An 8,907-nucleotide genomic window follows, 5' to 3' on the forward strand; every position below is an offset into this window, starting at 1 on the left:
AGTGGTCACTGGGTGTGATTTTTTCCCCCCTCAGAAAAATTTGACTAGGTCTGGAAACCTTTTCAGTTGCCACAGTTGGAAGGGGGGTTCCTACCGGCATTTAGTGAGTAGGAACTGGGCATGTTGCTCTGCATCCTGCAATGCACAGAAAAGCTACCCAGAAAAAAGAATTATCCAGTCCATAATGTTGTAAAAGCCTTGCTAGATGAATAGAGGTAATAAGCGAAACTTGGCTCTTAGAAGCTCACAGTTTAGTTGGGGAGGCAGACATGTAGACAGATACTAAAAATAAAATGCAGTGGTTCAGTAGAGTTGGAGACTTTCAGAATAAAGAGAGAGCAGGGTGGGGGGAGGTACCTGGGTGGCTCAGTGGGTTAAGCCTCTGCTTTTGGCAGGTCATGATCTCAGGGTCCTGGGATTGAACCCCGCATCAAGGCTCTCTGCTCAGTAGGAGGCTGCTTCCTCCTCCTCCTCTGCCTACCTCTCTGCCTACTTGTGATCTCTCTCTGTCAAATAAATAAACAAAATCTTAAGAAAATAATAAAGAGAGAGCAAGGACAAAGTTACCTTCATGAACTATTTAAGGACTGAAAAGAGTGTAACCCTAAGTAGCAGACGGATTTTAGCTCTAGAGAAGGTGAGCAGGTATGCTCTCCGGGGATATGGAATGTGTGCGTCTCCTCACAGTTACATCTTTATGTCTAGAGCTGTGCCTCACAATGAAGTATGTCTTGACTTGTTGAATGGATAAATAGATAAATTGATGAACTTGAATGTAGAAGTGAGGTTAAAATAGTATCCTGTCTCTTTTAGAGATTCTTTGATTTTATGACAGTCATTCTTGAGGAGTTGGAGACAAAACTCTTCTTGGTGGGTAAGTCTTTGAGGAAGTGGAAAAGATGAAGCATCTCTTCTACATCAGAGAACATCATGAGCAAAGGTGTGGTTGTTAATATTCTAGAGGTGCAGTATTCTATCAAGGTGGGTTCTAAAGAGAATTCTTGGAAAAACAGAAAAAGAGAATGAGATTTTCATGGTCCACTTGGAAGGAGTATGATAAGAGCAGCTGTCTCTCTCCTATCAATTTGTTTTCTTTGGAAACAAGTATAGCTGGAATGAGAATGAGGAGTAAAAAAATTGTATATGTATGTGTTAAAGGAATTACTTTTTGTTATTATCTCTATGAATTAGTCATTGTCACCAGATGTGGTAAATGGAAACGGTAGAACAGTTTCAGCATTCACCTTTTATCTTTTCTGAAGTAATTATTATCAAACACAAAAATAGAATGGTATATTTAATGAGTATTTCATGGAAAAAAGTCACAGGGCCATAGTTATAAAATCCACTTACTGAAATTATAGCATCTGTATTTTTAGCAGGTGAATTTGGAAATGGTGTAATATCTTTGTTCTATGCAATAGTCTGAGCTGTTTCCCATTGTGCAGCATGGGACTATGATACCTATTGCTTATCCACTCAACATTCCCAAAGCCCCTAGGTTTTCATTAACTTGTGTCTTTAATTTTGTTGTGAATGTGTAGGGTTATACTGTAATACATTCACAATGTGCAAAGGTGATTTGTTGACTGCCACATCGAACAGTGGCTGAGGGGTGTGCTAGACTTTGATATGAGCTGGTGTTTTCTGTATTGTCCAAATTTCTGTAGTATCTAAATGCTCATAGGCTGTTCTTGTCTTGCTCAATGTGCAGTAGAAGAATTTACTTTGTTTAAATATTGGAGATGAATGAACATTAAGGTGCTCCAATGTTGACATGTTTAAAGAGCAGTGTGATGTGTGATCAGCAGTTTCAATACTGAAGAAGGTATCACTACCTGCATTGTACTATTTATTCACAAATTACTAAAATAGTAATGCTAATACTAGTATTTTATTTTAAATGGTTCAGAATTCACAAATTTAATAAATGAAACTAGATATTGAATGTATTTCAAACTAGGAATTTATAAACACTTCAAAACAAATGTAAAATATTAATTTTTGAAAACACAAATGTTGCACAAGCATACCTATTTCTAATATTAAATTTTAGCCATACTGGTGCTCAGCATCCTCATCTTCAGTCCTCAGCAATTTTGATTTCTCTTTCTTGGTTGACCTTATGGGTCATCTCTGCCCTTAGTCCATATCTTCCCCTATCTATGGGGACTGTATCTGCATGCTTTTCTAGGTACCTCCCACCAGCTTCATTTTTAATCTTGATGATGATGATGATGATGATTGGTATAGTTATTATTAGGTAGGAGGTGAAGAGAGGATGGAAGGGGACAGGAGAGTTGCATGAGCTCAATGAAATAAAAGGGCTAGGAAACTTGTGGTGAGGGTATTGGGGATGGGTGGGACAGGGCAGGAGTTATGGATTGAAGAGAGGAATGAGAAATGGAAGGACATGACTGAATCATATCTGAAAAATTATATTATGCTAACAAAAATCCTTGCATTGATATATGTTAAAATAACATGGGTTGACTTTGGGTTGAAGCAAGATGTCATAGATCCATTATTTCTGTTCTTCTCTGCTAAGCACAACCACAATCCCTAAAAATGGTATTAGAGACTGTCAGAGGATGACTCTGCTAGGTGGTAAGAAGAAACTGAGTGGGTTTGGGATCCTAGGTCTGGAAGAACAATGTAGTGGCAGGAGGTTTTATATCTCACCCAACAGAGGAAGGTCACAGACTGGTAATTTTCTGACTCCTGATGTAGCAACAGAAGACAGTCCAGGATGCTTTCCTTCCCCTGAATTGAACAGAAATCCCATTCACAATATCAGGTAAGTCTGATACCCCTGGGAAGAAGGATTCATTGGGAGCTCTGCCAGAAACAAGGGGTTATTTCTTCTGCACCAAGATAGGAACTCCCCTTTTTTACCAGGAGATACAGAGGAAAGGTGGCATAACTAGCAAGATAAACCAGGTACAGCAAGTTTCCCTGTCCAGTAAACCTCTTTGTAACTGTAGGTTCTTTCTTCCCTGACCCCCCAAATTCCAGATGGACCAGCAGAACCAGAAAAAGAGACCTGGTTACAGCATGTGGCTTAGGCTAGGCAGCCATTTTGTCCCTAAAGACCTAGGACTCACCCTTTTTCTCAGAGACACTGGGAGGCTTGGGGACATTGGTAGGGGAGTCACACTATACCACACTCTCTCCTGTCAAGAAACACTTGGTGACCGAGGTGGAGAACTTCTTTTTTCCCCCTTCAGACAGCACCACAAAGGACCAAAGGAAGTCCCATGGTCACCACATGATCACGGTGGAGAAACCAGGATATTGAGGTCGATGGGAAGATGGTGGCAGAGGTTGAGATCAGAATGGTAGGAGAAGGACTGATTGATTGCAAAGATGCTTGTATACTCTGTAAAGAATGTAGAATTTTATCTGGTAGACCATAAATAGCCACTAGAGGTCTCAGTGGAGAGGAGGAGGTAAAGGGATTTAGGAAGACTTACTTGTGTAGGTCAATATCTTGACAGCATAGCAGGGACACCAAATGTGGATTTCAAAGACACTTTGACCTTCCAGATACATGATATTAGGCAAATAGTTTAATCTATTTTGTGCTTTTCCCCCTCATTTGTAAATTGGGCAAGAACATATCTTCATACTATTTTATAGGCATTGTGTAATGATCAAAGGCTATCATGTGTACAGAAGTATTTTGTGAATCGTAGTTTGCATTTCCCAAATAATGGTTGAATGTTGTCTCATTTGTACATGTTTCCATGGTAAAGTAAGATTCTATTATATATGTCAAACTGGACACCATATATATTATGGTCATGAATAAATGATGATTATCTAATACATTAAGAGGATTCATTTAATTTCTGAAGAAGTGTACAACACCAATACACAGCAAGCTTGTTCTTCTCTTGTGATACTGGCATATGCAAGGGAACATTTGAGTTTAAAGAAAATTAAAAGAATTCATCACATATCTCCCTTTTGGCTGGCAAAGTTTCCCTGCTCAGATTTTTCACTTTACTGCAATGAAGTTTCATAAGGGTTGCCCCATCACAGCAAATGTATGTTGCTTATTTCCACACATAACAGATTATGCTTTCATTAACACTCCAGCTGCTGCATTTCTCTTCTAGCTTTTTAACATCCATAAATTCACATCTTTACATGTTCTTATTATATAGATAATGTTCTAAAAAGGCATAGAAATGCAATCTGTTTGAAAATTCCAAAGTGATTTTAATATGGACAAAGACATATCTAAGATAATTACATTGAGAAGTTTGCTTCTTATGTATTATTGTATATAGAGTTAGTGCTTTTAATGCAGAGTGTCACTGTCCTTGTCTTACCCTCTTTGTTTATCATCCTTACCACCATATCTCCTTTCTGTAAATTTTGGTCCTTTCTATTTATGCCCACTTCCTTGGTAATCTCAGCTACTCCTTCACATGGATGAACCTTAACTCTACATATTCAATTCTGGCCTTTGTCCCACATGTTAATGGGATCTTTCCAACTTCTAGACATTTCTTGGCTACCCCAGCTTGGCTATACCATATTTACATAAAGTGTACCATAGGATTCCATTATACACAACTCTGTTCTTTTCTTGTCCTCCAAATCAACTCCACTTCTTTAAGGTCACACAGAACTTCTGCTCATCCAAATCTGAGACATTAGAATCATATTGGACTTGTCTTCTAACTTTCTCTGACTGTCATCATTTCTACCGGTCATCATCACTTTACAGTCATTAAAGTCCTCTCAGTCCACCCTTCAAGCAGTTTCCTCAGGTCTTCATTCTCCTTTATCTTATCACCATTGTTACATTATAGTTACACTCCTATTACTGTACACCTGAACTGTGGCACTAACTTCCCCAGTCTTCCAATCTCTGATCTATGCCCTACCGAGACATTTCTATGGCCTGCCACTCTGATGCTCAAAAACTTCAATGGATCTCTATTGCCTGGACCATAAATTAAAAACTTTCTGACTGACTGTGATAAACTAGATTACTGTTTCCAAATTTTTTACAATAGAATTGTAAATCCCAGTCTTTTCCACGTAATTTTGCATACCTCTTCATGTAGATAGAGTGTACTCCATTAATGTTGAAATTGACTGTGTGACTTTGCTTTGGCTGAGGGAATGTGGGTAAGTATGATGCAAACAGAATTTTGCTTGCATGGATTTCCCTCTCTGTGAGCTACCATGAGAAAAGCATGTCCCAGGCAGCACATATCCATGTAAGCTAGGCCCCAGAATACAGATATATGAATGAACTGGGGCCCAACCCATAATCTGAGGTACAGCTGTCCTATCTGTCCCAAAGACTCAAGAGTGAGAAAGAAAATGAATTTGTCACAAAGCTCTTATGACTGGGGGCAGGGGGGTGTTATATAGAACTATTGTAGTAATAGTAAACTAATACACTCACTTTCTCAAATGCTCTTTCACTTCTTTTAAATAACCTCTTATGGAAAGACTTAAGGCTGGTAAAATAGTCTCCTTCACCATAACATGTCTCCTTCACTTTTTTGACTAATTTCCTTACTGTTTTTTTTTTAAGATTTTATTTATTCATTTGACAGAGAGAGATCACAAGTAAGCAGAGAGGCAGGCAGAGAGAGAGGAAGGGAAGCAGGCTCCCTGCTGAGCAGAGAGCCCAGTGCGGGACTCGATCCCAGGACCCTGGGATCATGACCTGAGCCGAAGGCAGCGGCTTAACCCACTGAGCCACCCAGGCGCCCCCCTTACTGTTTTCCTCTACTTGTCCTTCAAGGGCCAGTATTTTTCCTTTCCAGCCAATTTTTCAGTGATAACCACAGTCCACTGGGAAGTCTCCCTTCTTCAGACTCCTTAGTGTCCACATCTCTTATCTCATACCTCAAACTTCGGTATTGTTAATTATCCAGAAGCATATATCTAGTAATGTTACCACCCTATTCTATGCTTTTATGAACTTCCATTGCTTATCCCTTACTGCATGTAGTATTAAGGCATCTTGTTATCCTATCTGTTTCCATATGAACTTCAAGATCCTGAGGGGAGAAGCTATATCTGACTTCATGTCATCTGTCCAGAGGCCAGTGTGGGACCTGACACATAGTAACTGGTGCAGAAGTATCTATGGAATAGGTGATGAGTCTTTGCATCTCTGCTTTCTAAGAAAAATCCATGTTCTTTGATGACAAGAACCACCTTTCACTTCCCAAGATATCTAGTCAACATCTTCCAGAGAAGAGACAGCTATGATATGATTGTGGCACATTTTGTCATGTTTTAGTAGACATTTCTATAGCATACATTTAAATACTTTTCCTAACCATTCTATATTGTGCACATGGAATATGTTTAACCAGGTTTTCTTTTCACATAACAGGGGTAAAAATTCTTTTTGTTAACTTTGTGGGAACCTCTCTAGTCTTTTTCCAGGTAAGGAATCTAGGAAGTCTCGTTCCTTCCAGATTGAGTCTTGGCACCATACTTCAGGAATCAGCAAAGACTCAAGAATCATCCAGCTTTCCTTTACTCTTCAACACTGTTCTTCTCTGAACATTGATGTTTCTCTTTCTCTTATTTTCTGTGTTACAAATTATCCCCAAATGTAGCCCTTTAAGACAGCACACATTGCTTTACACAGTTTCTGAGATCAGGAATCTAGGAGGGACTTGCATGGGTGGTTTTGGCTTGGGTTCTGTCATGAGGTTGTAGTCAAGGTATCAACTTGACTGAGGCTGGAGGATTCATTCCTGTGACTGTTGTTAGGAGATCTCAGCTCGTGGCCATGTGGCCATGTAGGTCTTTACATAGGATACTACAACAAGAAAACTGGCTTCCCCCAGTGTAAGTGATTCAAGGGAAAGAGCCACTAAGTGGAAGCCATAGTACTGTTTTTATGACCTCATCTCTAAAGTCACACAACACATCGTGACTTCTGCTTTATTCTATTGCCATTAGAGGTGAGTCACTAAGCTTAGCCCACCCTCAAAGAGAGGGACTGTAGGCTCCACCTCTTCGGGGGAGGAGTATCAATTTGTGGACATATTTTTAAAATCACTGCACCTCCACGCCCTCAGATGGACTGTGGAGGTGAATGCCAATTTTTATGGTCCTACTTCCCTGGCCACTCAGGCAAATAATCTCCTGTGCCTCCCCCCCCGTCCCCCCCACCCCCCCTGGCTTCAGAGTGTTATCTAAGCCTTAAAATGATAAAGATTTGGGCAATTCTAACTGGTATAAGGTGGTATCTCAATGTGGTTTTAATTTGAATCTCCTTGATGTCTAGTGATGATGAACATTTTTTCATGTGTCTGATAGCCATTTGTATGTCGTCATTGGAGAAGTGTCTGTTCATGTCTTCTGCCCATTTTTTGAAATGATTACCTGTTTTGTGTGTGTTGAGAAGTTCTTTATAGATCCTGGATATCAGCCTTTTGTCTGTACTGTCATTTGCAAATATCATCTCCCATTCCGTGGGTTGCCTCTTTGTTTTGTTGACTGTTTCCTTTGCTGTGCAGAAGCTTTTGATTTTGATGAAGTCCCAAAAGTTCATTTTCACTTTTGTTTCCTTTGCCTTTGGAGACATAACTTGAAAGAAGTTGCTGTGGCTGATATCAAAGAGGTTACTGCCCATGTTCTCCTCTAGGATGCTGATGGATTCCTGTCTCACGTTGAGGTCTTTTATCCACTTTGAGTTTATCTTTGTGTACGGTGTAAGAGAATGGTTGAGTTTCATTCTTCTACACATAGATGTCCAGTTTTCCCAGCACCATTTATTGAAGAGACTGTCTTTTTTCCACTGTATATTTTTTTTCCTGTTTTGTCGAAGATTATTTGACCATAGAGTTGAGGGTCCATATCAGGGCTCTCTACTCTGTTCCACTGGTCTAGATGTCTGTTTTTATGCCAGTACCATGCTATCTTGGTGATCATAGCTTTGTAGTAAAACTTGAAATCAGGGAACGTGATGCCGCCAGTTTTGTTTTTCTTTTTCAACATTTCCTTAGTAGTTTGAGGTCTCTTCTGATTCCATACAAATTTTAGGATTATTTGCTCCAGCTCTTTGAAAAATACTGATGGAATTTTGATCGGAATGGCATTAAAAGTATAGATTGTTTTAGGCGGTATAGACATTTTAACAATGTTTATTCTTCTAATCCAAGAGCATGGAATGGTCTTCCATATTTTTGTGACAGGAAACAATGTGTGTTGGAGAGGATGTGGAGAAAGAGGAATCCTCTTACACTGTTGGTGGGAATGCAAGTTGGTGCAGCCAATTTGGAGAACAGTGTGGAGATTCCTTAAGAAATTATCCCTATGACCCTGCAATTGCACTACTGGGTATTTACCCCAAAGAACAGATGTAGTGAAAAGAAGGGCCATCTGTACCCCAGTGTTCATAGCAGCAATGGCCACAGTCGCCAAACTATGGAAAGAACCAAGATGCCCTTCAACAGACGAATGGATAAGGAAGATGTGGTTTATATGCCCTATGTAGTATTATGCCTCCATCAGAAAGGACGAATACCCTACTTTTGTATCAACATGGATGGAACTGGAAGAGAATATGCTAAGTGAAATAAGTCAAGCAGAGAGAGTCAATTATCATATGGTTTCACTTATTTGTGGAGCATAAGAAATAACATGGAGGACATGGGGAGATGGAGAGGAAAAGGGAGTTGAGGGAAATTGGAGGGGGAGATGAACCATGAAAGACTGTGAACTCTGAAAAACAATCTGGAGCTTTTGAAGGGGCAGGGAGGTTGGGGGAGCCTGGTGGTGGGTATTATGGAGGGCACGTATTGCATGTAGCACTGGGTGTGGTGCATAAACAATGAATTCTGTTACACTGAAAAGAAATTAAATAAAAAATAAAAAAAAAGATTTGGGCGCCTGGGTGGCCCAGTCGGTTAA

This window comes from Neovison vison, chromosome 6 (assembly GCF_020171115.1).
Source record: "Neovison vison isolate M4711 chromosome 6, ASM_NN_V1, whole genome shotgun sequence".
NCBI classification, from domain to species: Eukaryota; Metazoa; Chordata; class Mammalia; order Carnivora; family Mustelidae; genus Neogale; species Neogale vison.